Genomic DNA, 13662 nt, shown 5'->3' on the forward strand with positions numbered 1-13662 from the left:
ATGTCTAACCCATGATTTTTTTTTGTTCTGTTTGCTGTTTCTTTTGATTCAATCCATACTTGATTGCTGGCCAGAGTCTTTCTGTGTGGATGTCTTGACCATCACAGAACAGAGGTGGTGGCCTACAACACTAATATTTAGCCAACACTAACCCGTCCTTGAGATCCCATTCCCCACTCACACCTTAACCCTGGTGACGGTAATGACTCAAACGAATGCAGGTTAATGACTCATGGGGGAAACAAGGTTCTACATTGATCCTACACAGCCTACAGACATGCTGTAGCTGTTTGCTATCACCAGGCAGCAGTGCCACAAATAACCAGTCTGTGGGCAACTCTTGCTCGTGCTGTTGTTGTTTCTTGCCAGCAATTGAAATAGCTAATGAAAAGTGTCGTCTGTGCTTCTCATTCTATATTTTTGTTTTATCTTTCATTAAAATTTTCTTTTTCAAAATTCTCTAGTTTTTGGTGAACTTATTACACACAGCATTATCCATTCCAAGCTACTCACTGTTGTTTTTTAGAGCACTGCACTCAAGCACATTTGCATAGGTTAAAAATCCATCAGCTTAAGCTCTGCAAAGTGAAATGCCTACGCAAATCGACACGTAAGTCATAAATTTACCATAACATGGTCACAGAGCAGGCCAAAAACCATAGGGACTATTTCCAAAGTGAAAACCCCACAAAGGGTTAAATACCTGAGAATCCTGAATTGTTTTTAGAACTGAAGAAGCTTTCTCGATCAGAGATGAAATGTCTTCAAAAACTAAAAAACAAAAACAAACGCAAGTCTAATTGGTTGAACTGAAGTACTCAAAAACCTTTGTCTTTGGATTTTCATGCAACTCAAAACTGATGGTAAGTGTGCATATTAGCATTAATTATGGCCTGCCTCTCTTTGATCTGTGGTCAGTCCTGTGATGGACTGGCAACGTCACTTCTGTCAACTGGGATAGGCTCCAGTTTCAAAATATATAGATGAATAGATGTCATAAATAATATGAAATGTGACATGGACAAGCTGGAACTTCTGAGCTGTGAAATAAAAACACAAATTTTGTCTTTGTGTGTGTGTGTTATAAAAACAAACATCCAGAGGTGAAATGGTTCCCCACTTTAAAATCAGCATCCCGAATAGCGTCATCTTGCTAGAACATATAAGCTAAAATGACTGTACTTACCCATTAGGAGTAGTTTCCTTTTCTTGCTTCCCAAATTACAATAGCATGTCTAAAATCTCTGTGAGCTAAGAATAGCAGCTTTTTATTTCAAACAGGCTGCTAAAATTCCTCCTTGTGTGCAGCCTCTAATTAGGACATTTTCTGAGCCTAATAATCTGTGAATATTCCTGAAAAGCTCTTACTGTTATCTAGACCAATTAAAATATGAAATACAAAACAACCTTGAAAGACCCCTTAGGTAGTCTCGTCTTGTGCTCGTCAGGCTTTCTGTCAAAAGCTAAAAGAAGAGGATATTTACATCTTGGAAACATTCATTATACGAACACTGAGCCAGTACTTCTGTGGTAAAGATTGTGGATGATGGGTTAATCACTTCAGCTGGATCAGCTCAGAATCACCCTGTAGCAGTTGTAACCTACAACAGCCCTTTCTCCCTTTTCAAAGCAATGCCACTTTTAAACAGCGGCATGTGGGGGGATTTTGTAGCAGAAGCACTTCAGATATTTTTCAGTCTGACAGTGTCACGTTCGGTCATTAAAGCTTGTTTTAATTGAGCTCTAATCACCTTGTCAAAGCTTATAAATGTTGTGTTGTTATGAGTGTATTGTCACAACCTTTTTTTCTGCATTTTATGGCCAGCAAAAATAGATGGTGTCAAATAGGTGCTACATTAAACTTTAAGAGTTAAAGTCATATTTGATCCACTTGTCCCACTCCATAGAGTGGATGCAAATAAAAAATATGCTTTACTTTTGGATTTGTGGACTGCTTTCAATGCTCTATCTCTAATAACATCTGTAGGTTGTTTCCAGAGAGCCCTAATCTAGACCAGGCATTATAGAAAGGGATTTGAGTGTCACAATGTAGAATAGGTAAACAGGCCGAGACTGCCGACTACACACAATCAGGCCTTCCGGGCTGATGGATGAAATGGCTTACAGAGGACACAAGCTCTGTGACATTGATGGACAGTCTGATATTGCCTCCCTAATCTTTCCTCCACTCACACACACTCACATACACATTTCTCTGTGTCCCTCTCATTTGTCTTTCTAACTTTTTCTTTTTGCTTTTCTCACTTCTGCCCTGACTCATACTTTTTGGCTCGGGCTCTCTCCCGTTTCACTTTTCTTCCTTTATTATCTCTCACTTGCCCATTCCTTGTCTCATCATGCCCTTATGGGCTCTCATCTTATCTTATTCCATTGTTTTCTGACTGCTCTGCACCTCGATCGCTTGCTCTACCCCTTTATTTGGCTCTGTTCCTGCTGCTGCCTCTGTCCTTGTGTGCACACACCGACATGCAGATTCCTGTAATCATTCCACGACATCAAACAGCCACTACTTTGCATGAAGGACACGGCTGAAAGACATCTGCCAGCAAACTACAACTCCCCAAAATATTGACACAAGCACATACTACATGCGTCGATTAAAAAGTGTATAAAAACAACATAAATATATTTTATAATAGAGTGAATAATTTAGTAGCATATGACGTGGATCTATCTATCTATCCATCTATCCATCCATCCATCCATCCATCCATCCTTCCTTCCTTCCTTCCTTCCTTCCTTTCCCGGGCCACCTCCTCCAGCTCATCTGAAGGGGATAATGAGGCATTCCTAGGCCAGCTGAGAGACATAATGTCCTGGGTCTTCCCCAGGGGTTCCTCCCAGTAGGACATGCCTGGAACACCTCACCTCGGGAGGCATCCAGGAAAGATGCCCAAATCACCTCCACTTCTTTAGCGGTGTGGAGGAGTAGCAGCCCCTCCCAGATGACCGCATGCATAAGGAAGAGTCCACTGTCTCTCCAAACACTTCCATTCTAAATCTCATTCTTTCTGTCACACAGCTCGTGGTTATAGGTGAGGATTGGAATGTAGATTGTCCAGTACATCGACAGCTTTGCATTTACACTCGTCTCTCTTCACCACAACAGATCAGTACAGCATCAATCACCTGTTTCTCACATCACTGGAAACTAAGATCCCGAGATGCTTAAGCTCCTCCACTTGAGGTTTCAAAATCATGAAGGAAAAAAAAAGCCAGTAACTGTGAATAATCCATGAGCCGATCATAACTGAAGTGGGTTGTATTGGTAGTGATCCTTATAGCTCTACATCAGTGGGGCACTTCACAAAATCAATTCGCCACTTCTTCAACTCATCATTCTCAGGAAATTTAAATGAGACTGTGCACTTCTGCGAACTCTGTCATCCCTGCTGTAGTTACTAACTGGATGCTATTAAAGATATAGATGTAGTAAGTTTTGGAGGCAGCAGGAGAATCGCTGACACTAATTGGCTCCAGTATTTCTTACATCATTGTGATAAGAAAGCTCAGTCACAGTGTGACATAGTGCTGTGAGTCATACATGTCCAAAATATCCAAGAATTTCCAAGTTCTCCAAAACATAATAACTACACTAATAAGTTTATTATCATTTAGTAATTTAAGCTAAGCTTTGTGAGTCAGTAAGATTAGACAAAAATACCATCCAACATTTAAAGAAATCTGCTAGAAATCTGAAGCAGAGGAAGCAAAGCATCCATTAAATACAATTTTGGCTCCAGGTGAGATCTGTTGACCTCAACGCTGAGTGCAGCCTCCAGATGCTCTTCTGTTTTAGTAATAACTTAATGTGTCCACTGACCGCATCTAATATTACAGAGGTTTAACTTGGGTTCACTTATTGTTTTCCGTGTTTTTCCTGACGTGTTGTGTGTACTTACTGGCACTCCTCATGACAAGAAGGAATAACTTCTATCTTTCAATAAAATACAACACTGCATTATGTCTTGGGATAAATAAATACACAGGAAGGCCTAATCACTTTCACAGTTCCACACTGTGCCATTTTCCCGTCATTACAAATACATCTAATTAAACCACAGCCTGAGGTATTCCTTTGCCACATTTCTAAAGGGAATTACCTCTTCTTCGTGTTGATATTTTTGTGTTTTGCTTTTGTTTTTCATTTTACCTGTGACCTCATTTGCTCTCTGGCCTGGTTGTGCAGAAAATGGGAGTTTTCACACTGCATGGTTTGGAGAAGTGGAAAATAGCGCGGCACTCTCATCCAACCTGACTACAGCCCAGTGTTTGATTAAAGCAATCAATCGAGAGCAATAGTTAGAGAGAGAGAGAAAGGAGAGGGGCCCATGTGTAGATTGCGGGTCAGACAAAGCAGAACAGACAAGGACTCTGAAGCACACTCTACTTCACTCTTGTACTCATCTGGAGAACGTGTAGGACGAATATCAAAAAGAACACTGAATTGTCCTGGAGGGGAGATAAAAGAACAACAAGAACACACAAATCCCTATTGGACCACAGTTTCTTTCCCTGACTTATGTTGTGGTTTGTTGGTGAGTGTGGGTGGTTTTGGTTTGACGTTAGCTTGCTCCAGTGCTCTCTGTTGACAAATCTTTAGTTCTCAGTAGTGCATTATTGCCCCCCTCCAATAACAGCTCAAAAGTGAAACCCAGGTCAGGTAAATTGTTTGTGAATTGAAAGCACATCCAGTATCAGTGGGCTATGATTGTGAGATGTAATCATCTAAAGAGTGTGTGTCTTTTTTTTTTTAAAGGGCGACTAGAATTAATGAATAACTGATGTGCAGTTTAGAATGCTTGCAGAGTACAGATTTCATAAGTCATATCCTTCCTCACATCACAGCAACAACTGTTGCCAAAGTCCAGTTAATAGGACTGCATATTAATGTGGATATTACACAACACTTTCATCAAAGGCTCTCATTGGGTATCAGCAAAGCCAGACGAAAATAAATCAAGTAACTTGTTGGAAATGAACTGATCTGACCAAATGACTTTGTCGAAACATAATGATGTAACCCGAGTTTTGGAGGTGAGATATGTTGCACATGTCTGGTGGAAATACTCTGTCTGGGAGCAGCCCCAGAATCAGAATGACTGAATAATGATCTCAGAGACAGAGAGATTGATCCAGTCTTCCATCACTGTAATGAGAGACTATAAGACATCCCAAACACTCTTTTCGGGCTCCCTTAAGAACTGGCAGCAGACATTGAACAATTTTCTTTTGCTGACAGAGATTTTTAAGGCCCCAGCAGAGGCTTTGACGAAGGTCCCTTCACATTAAACAACAAGCCACAACATTATTTCTCCAAATCCTTTGAGAAAGGTACATACAGTTACTGATGAGGCAAGGGATTGGGCTTTCAAATCCAACATCTGGATCAACGGGGGACATAGATTTCCCAGGGTGACCACATATAAACATATAGATGTTGGATTGCTAAAGAACACTGAGGCAAATTTGGAACACAAGTATGGATGATGACAGCACGGAGATGATTTAAAAGAAGTCACTGCATCCTTTTTGTTATGCTTTTTGTGGGGGGGCTTGTTTTCTTTTTTCTTATTCAATATGTTCACCAAAAACTTAACTTAGTGGTACGACAAGTTACTTTTTGATAATAACTGTTTAAAACAGCAGAAATAATTTTCCATATAGTACTGTAAAAAAAAGTCTTGAGCCATCCCCAAGGAGCTTGACTTCTTGGAATTTTTTACACTGGTCTCGAGCAATAGTTTTCCGAGTTTTTGTGTTGGACATTGGCAGCTTTGACACTCATTTTTAAGTGAAGTCCTACCATTTTCAGAGCATTTTTTTTTTGTTTAGCCGCTTGACATTTGATCTTTGAATCATTCAAGGGCTAAACAATAGTACCTAATTAAAGGGATCAATTGGTGTTGTGTCTTCACATACGTATACCTATTTTTACGAACTTTGCCATCTTTCACAAAAACATGTCATTTTGCTACCATTATTTCTTTAGCTTGCCATATTTCAGCATGGACGGCAATCTCTGAGGAAACGGTACAAGTAAAGGAGCAGTAGTAGGTGTAAAACCTACAGCAGGTGAAAAGAATCTGAAAGTAGTTTTTTTGAGAAAAAGGAAAAGGTCTAGCAAGATCTGACACAGCATCTGAGAGATACATCTGATCAGTTGATCCAACTACTATTCACTGAAGCGTCATCGAAAATGGAAAAGAAAAAAGGGAGAAAAGGCTGATGTAAGCCAAATTAAATAAAAAAATCAGTGGAAACAGGTCTTATGGAGCGATGAATCCAAATTGTGGTTCAAATCATAAAACAAGGTAAAGTCTCTATCGTGGTTTGGAGCTTACATATAAAATGAACAAAAACAAAATGTTGCATCGAGCCCTCTAAATTTCACCATAAAATATTCTTTCTGCATGAAAATTATTTTTATATGTTTTATAGCTTTCATTTCCACCCATCAACTGTGGTTCATGAATTATCATTTCAGTTAAATTACTCAAAAAAATCTGTTTGGGATGCGGGGTTGGCATTTTGCGAGCAAAAGGCATAATCCATGTAGCATTATGCTGGGTTTGTTTGATATGCAAATTGCTGTGAAGTTCAAGGGATCAATCTGGCATCAAAGACATGTCCAGCATGCTCATTTTAGAGACAGACGAAGCTGCATGAGACATCGCTCTACTTTCTTTCCCCTTCACAATCACTACCTTTCAGTAGATGATCTCCACTGGCCTCTGTCTCTCTCACATGTTATGTCATGTTCACTGTTGTCGTGTCTGCTGTCATCACATTCACCTAAGTAACTTTTGAACTATGCTAGATGTTCTGGGTATTTGCATGAATGCTTTTGCTATGATGGGAGTTGCACCAATCAACAAAAAGTACAGCAAACGATCAATTTACACACAAAATAGATGTGAAAAGCCCAAACAACTATTGTAATGAAAGCAAACACTACACTAAGCATCACCGACATTTCAAGTATGGTGTAAATATATGAAATATACTTTTTTCAAATTGCAGGCAAATGTCCACTTCGGCTCAAGGACAAACTGATTAGACTCCGATGCTCAAAGATCAAATGTAACTGCGATGTCACAAAACATGCCTTTGGCTGTAACTGAAGAATTCACACTAATTATGATGAAATTCCACACACACATCTAACTCAGTAAAATGATGAAGTGATGACATTTCATATTCAAAAAGGAAAAGGTCAAGTCTGGATATGAATACAAGCTGCCACATTTTCAATTTCACACAGCTGTGATGCGATGATTCTAAATGTTGTATGAGCAGATTTCTCACTGTTTCACATCCTGCTTGTGGTAAAATAAAATGTTGTATATTGTGGCAAGTTTAGACCTAGGTTCATGCAATGTTCATGTCAAGGATCATCACTGGCTCCACTGATGCAAAGACCTCACCGAAGCTTTTGCTGTGTGGTAGTTTCTAAAGGCACGTCGAGTCATAAGCATGACCAACAGCACGTTCTTTATTATCCTCTCTGTTACAGGCTTGTGCACCATGAATTACTTGCTCAGGGTCATGCTGTGAACACCAGTTTATACTGTAAAGTCTTGTAACGTCTCCCCACCCATAGTGTTTGAAAAAATTTGTTCCCTGCAAATTTATCCTTTTTCCCAAAAGGTAATTCGCTCCTAAGGGTTGTCATTTTGACACAAAGGAGGCAATTTAGTTGCAGATGGTGCTTAAGGTGTTTACAGTACAGCACTTCCAGGGAGGGCTCTGAGAGTGGTACAAGGTGACTACTTTAGCTGGGATTGTGGCCAAATTTATATCAGGCACAACTTTTGTTTTTTTATAGCCAGTCACAGAACTTCAGATGGAGCCTCCCTCTTCTCTCCTTATTTTAACCTTCATCGTTCCCTCTACTCAATTTCTTCATTTATCTTCCATACTGTCCCATTTCTACTCCTCTCCATCACTCTAGTAAGCCTATGCATCACCTACACCTGATTCCCGAGTACTGCAATAGATTATTTATTCAGAGAGAACTCTATAAATCATGTCATCCTGACCAGCATGTGATGCCTACTGAAGGGGAGAGAGAAATGAGTGCATGTGAGAGAATTTGCTCCCTCAAGAATATTGTGACACAAGCGCTGTTAGCTTTCTTTCAGAGAAAACCCTGAATGCTGAAAAGAAGAAGGCCAAACATGCAAGTTGTGCTGTCTGTACTGAATACTGATGAAACTTTAAAGAGGACGTACAGTGTTTTAATGCAGAGCTGTATTTAAATGTTTATAACATATATATTTTAGATATGCAAACAAAATGTGCATGATTACGATGATAAAGCAGATGCTGTAAAAGGTTGGAGATGAGGCCAGAGTAATAGAAAAGGAGGAATTTTGATATTGATAAAAGATGCAAGTATATAAAAACAAGTTGCAACATCACACAGAACACAACATGTTAAGGTTTCTCACATTGGCTACATTGTTACATGCATGTTTTTTTTAAATTTATTTTAATTTAAAACCTTCTAATTGAAGATTTAAGGCTGACTTTTTACGCAGTAAAATTACACAAAAGCGATTAATCACTAGGTATTGGATTCATTTCCCTCGTATCTTTTTGACACTTGAATTTAGCTCGAAACTAATCAGGTTAAATCATTCACACAGTCTTTCTTCTGAAACCGATGTAAACGAGAACGTGAGTGAGTGTACATGTGGTTGACAGTAAAGACTAATAACTTATCACCCAGCTGAACTGATTTATAGGTGGTAATTTGGCAAAAACATGGGAAACATGAAAAAAAGAAAAACACTGTGCTTGCTATTCTGAGTATAAACAATGCAGAAATATGTTAAATGGCAATAAAACTTTTGTTAGCTTTTTATACCATTCACACCAAATGCAGTTTCAAAGACAAACTCTTAAGCAACAAAATATAACTTTTCTCAAAAAGGGCTGTGACAATTTGAAAATATTTACATCTCCCGGTGAGTGCTTCTTTAAACTTTTGGAACAAGCACACTAAAGATGTCAAACACTGAGCCAGGTGATGGTTGATGACAGAGCAGCTCCATCTGATTGGTGTCACGCACCTTGAGATTTTTGTCAGTGCAGCGGCAGTGTCAGTGTGGCTATATAGGTTAGCAGATGCGAGATAGCGAAGAGCTCCCTCTCTCATCACCTGTCTGCGCAGACAGGGATGCTAAAACAGACTCTAAGAGAAACAGCGAAGTAGAGAAAGTGAGAAATGGGAAAATTGGGTAGAAGCAGCGATAAGGTGGCTGTCTTTCAAAGAGAGTTAATGATAAAAGGACACAGGCAGTGAGACAGATGGAAAAGAGAGTGACTTTGCGAGCCAAATGAGAACATGGCCATATATATAATTGCAGCCATTACCATCATTAGTCTTGTACTCAGATTCACTTGGCTCACACTCTGGCCTCACTCTTGCCAGCCTGCACAATGCCCCTAAAATAGCTCAGTGTTTTAAATTATGCATGGTGATAGAAATAGGCAAACTGCAGCAGGACATTTCCCTTTCTTTCTCACTAGCATATTGCTCCTTTATAAAAGTTAGAAAGCAGTAAAGAGAAATGTTCTACGGGGACAGATATTTTGTTATTCAAAAAGGCTTGATTCGGCACACTATGATATGCTTATATGATTTTGATTTATTACAGGTACAGGAGGTCAAGATACCCTTCACTTGCTGCTTTGGTGCGCTCTGACAAGTGACAAATGGAGTGAAAAAATAATTTGCGTATACAATAAGATAAAATGTGGAAATCTCTGATATACCAGTACCATCCATATGTTTGATGGCTGTGTATTTTCTAGTAAAGCCTCACCCATGCAGAATTTCTACTGTCATACCGACAAATGATTGAAGCTTAAAATTTGCTATAATGGTAAGGGTAACATCACAGGTAACCTCAAAATGAGCCACCTAAAAGGCCTTTTTAAAAGGATTTTTAATGTAGTTCTAATCTGTTTATACATTCAGTGACATAATTGTATATACATATATATAGAGAGAGAGAGAGAGAGAGAAAGAGAGAGAGACAGAGAGAGTTGTACAGACATCTTTGACACTTTTAGCTCCCATTTCACCAATTATTAATTTTTGTATTTTGGTTGTTTGGCACTGTGTGATTGGAAAGTGGGGGGTTACAATTTTTTTGCTGAAATAACTGCCTGCCTCATAAGAGAGATGAGAGCTACTCAGAACACCAAGCCTTCGGGCCATCAAACTGACAGAGAACATTGGTAAAAGCAACTTTAATAGTCCAAAGAGTAATTCTAGGATGGAAGAGTTGCCTCACTAACATCTCAGAATAAGGCAGAAACATTACTTGTACAATTCTAACAAGCATGAAATTAGACCTGGTGATATTGCAACATGGATCAAAGTCTTATGGTACATTCTGCATTCATAACTGAATGAAATGCAGCCCCAAACCATCACAGAGCCTCCACCATGTTTTACAGATGGCTGTAGACAGTGTTGTATCTATCTCCTGACCTCCTATGTATGTGCTGACAACGATTTCACCCAGAAATTTCCTATTTGTATTCATCACTCTGTAAGTTTTCACTGATTTTCAGTCCTGTTCTTGTGTAGTTTGGCATACATCAGCCTTCTCCTGTTTTCCTTCCTTAAGAATGGCTTCTTGACAGCCACTCTTTCTGGATTTTTTCCTGTTTCTTAAGGACATGACTTTCAGACACTTCTTTGTCTGTCTTTGTCCTTGTTTTGTTAATGGACACACAGTACTCCATTCTGAGATATGACAAGTTTTCACCTAATAAGTCTTTTCTCTGAAATCTATACAGATGGGTTTTTTTTTTCTAAACTGAATGCTGTTTTCCTATCATTTTGGTTTTTGTCAACTATTGCATATGACTCACCCTCTTTTCTTTGCTATGGGTTTCCCCCAGGACTGTTGGAACATTTTTAATCTTGCATCTTGTAAGCCCATCATGTCATTCTTCAAGTCACTGCAGCTTGCTATGTGCTGACACAAATGAGGGGTTTTAGGCTCCAATTTAGGCGCAAAGTTGGACTGACATTATATTGAATGCACTAATTAAAAATTATTGAAATGAAGTTATTAATATCAGAGTTACTAATTCCTCCTAGTGTTCTATTAACTGGTCACAGATGACTAAAAAGAGCAGGTTATGCATGTTTTTGTTTATATTGTATTTTCCATGACATCAGCCTTCGCTGTGCAGCAGCGAACTTTTAAACAGCAGACTTTTAAACACCAGTTATTAAGAATGCAAATAATGTTAGGTTCACTTTATAAGGTACACAGAGCAGCAGTAGAGAGCACACACACACACACACACACACACACACACACACAAAATAATGTTAATAATGCTACCATAAAAAGCATTAGAGGGCAGGGATTGAATCATTAACTTTGCAATTAGTGAAAACCCCACTTTACCACCTGAGCCACTGGTAGAGTGGCACTGGAAAAAGGAGTCCAGCAAAAATAACGGTAGTGGTTTGAAGACAAAGCATAGGTATTAGGTTTGTAAGATACAATGCTACCAGTGTACAGATACAAATAAAACCTTTGTGAAACCTTTCAAGTTTCCTGTATGTCTGCAATGATTGTCTAAAGAAGTTAAAAAGAATCCATGCTAGCATGAAATGTTTACACAAAAGAAGAAGAAGGACACTAAATAAACTATGAAATAAAGCATTGCACACATGTGCCAAAACATTCTACAGCTTAATAATAAATGCAACTAATCATCTAAAATTCTTTAAATGAGTCATGGCCAAGGTAGCAGCCATGCAAAGCTATGCTTAACAGCTTTAGGGTTAAAACCAGCATTAAGATTAATCATTAACTTTTTTTTTTCAGCAACAGTTAATCATCCACTGAATCAAATGCCTTAGAAATATCCACAAAAAATTCAGAATAGTGTTGTCTCCTGTCCAAGGCAGCAATGAGGTAATTTATAACAGGTGTGGCAACAGTTGTGCCACAGTCTGTGCCCAATTTTAAAGGCAGACTGAAAATCGCCTGAGACATCATCATCACGTAAAATGTTTTTAAATGTAAAGAGATTTGAGGATCTTAGCTAGGGTTGAAAGTTTGGAGATTTGGGTAATACATTAATGGATTGCCAGCTTTAAGTAACGGGTAAACACAGGCTGCTTTCCACATTTTAGATATAGAAATAGAAATAGAAATAGAACTGGACTGAAGCTTCAGATAAATAATGTGAGTGTTTGGCTCTCCTATAACATCTGCAGATCTTTAAATGATAAGAATCCAGAAAATATGGGCCTCCAGACATGTTATCAAAGTGTTTCAATCTGAAAAACATTTGCATTTAAACAAATCTGCCATGAGCATTTATCTTCAAGCCATCAATTATAGATCTAGCACAAATGAACCTCCCATTAAATTTACTGTAGCAAGTTTATTAAGTCAGATAGTGTTTGCATATAACGGTGACACACTTTTCATGAGTAGTGCCAAAAAACCTGTAAATTTTATACAGTTCACTTTTCAGTACAACACAAATTCTTCAGTGCCATGTGAGTTTTGATGTTTTGTTTATTCTCATCACGGCCAAGTGTGAAGCGGCAGGGATGAGCATTAGCACCTTCAAGTCTGAAGCCAATGGTCCACAGTCAGAAAAGGGTGAAGTGCCTACTCCACGTTGGGAAAGAGTTGCTGTTCGAAATGGAGGACATCCAGTACTCCAGGGTTTTGTTCACAAGTGAGTAAATGACACAGAATGGTGGATCATCTAGAGCAGGGATGGGAAATTCATTTTTCCAAGCGACTGATGAGACACTAGTTATGGAGAGCCGCATCAATAAGCTTATAAAGTGACTAATATAAAGTGAATATTTAGCAGAATTAAGTTCAGCTTATTGGTGCAGCCCTTCACAGCAGTTCCAGTTTCTAATGTGGCCCCTTTGGAAAATCAGTTGCCCACTCCCAATCTAGAATAACATGGATGTTCATTTACAGGTCTATGTTCCAGTCCTCATCTATGGTAACGAAGTGTGGGTAGTCACCAAAAGAATGAGATCACAGGTAGAAGTGCTGGAAATGAGCATCCTTTGTAAAAAAATCTGGGTGTTTATTCAGAGATTGGGTGAGGGGCATTAAGAAGGGGCTCAGCATAAAGTGCCTACTCCTCCACATCAAAAGGAGCCAGTAGAGGTGGTTCAATTGCCCAGAGTATGGTTACACTATTTCATATTCCTTCCTAAGGTAATGCTGTAACATAATAAAAGGTTGACTACAGAAATTCGTTGGGATTTTTTAACCTCTCGGGTAAGAAATCTAAAGCATGTGTGTAACACTGTAAAATGTGTCATGCAACTTTTTAAAAGATAATTTACCAAATTCTTAGTTGTAGCATATTATATCAAGATATATCCAGCTATTTTCTATACCCCCTCACCAGCTGAGTTCTGATTTGGCCAAAAACTGTACATCTCTTGTCAATCCTGTTGGTATCAAGATTATGAGATTATAACTGCAGACAGCTTTTAAAAAGCTAACTAAAATAAAATTTGACATCATGCTGTGCAAAATGGCAACATGTATTCACAGTACAGTCATCTACATCCGTAGTTGGAAGTTGTATACATACATGTTCTCAAAGTTATGA

The 13662-nt window shown here is 38.7% G+C and overlaps 1 protein-coding gene across 1 annotated transcript in view; it reads right to left on the reverse strand.

The window, feature by feature from the left end:
- Positions 1-13662, reverse strand: part of kctd16b (potassium channel tetramerization domain containing 16b) — a 109947-nt gene that overhangs the window by 24386 nt on the left and 71899 nt on the right. The window lies entirely within an intron of this gene.

This window comes from Mchenga conophoros, linkage group LG10 (genome assembly GCF_057382185.1).
Source record: "Mchenga conophoros isolate Kocher_MC1m ecotype Shallow Benthic linkage group LG10, M_conophoros_male_GT1.1, whole genome shotgun sequence".
NCBI classification, from domain to species: Eukaryota; Metazoa; Chordata; class Actinopteri; order Cichliformes; family Cichlidae; genus Mchenga; species Mchenga conophoros.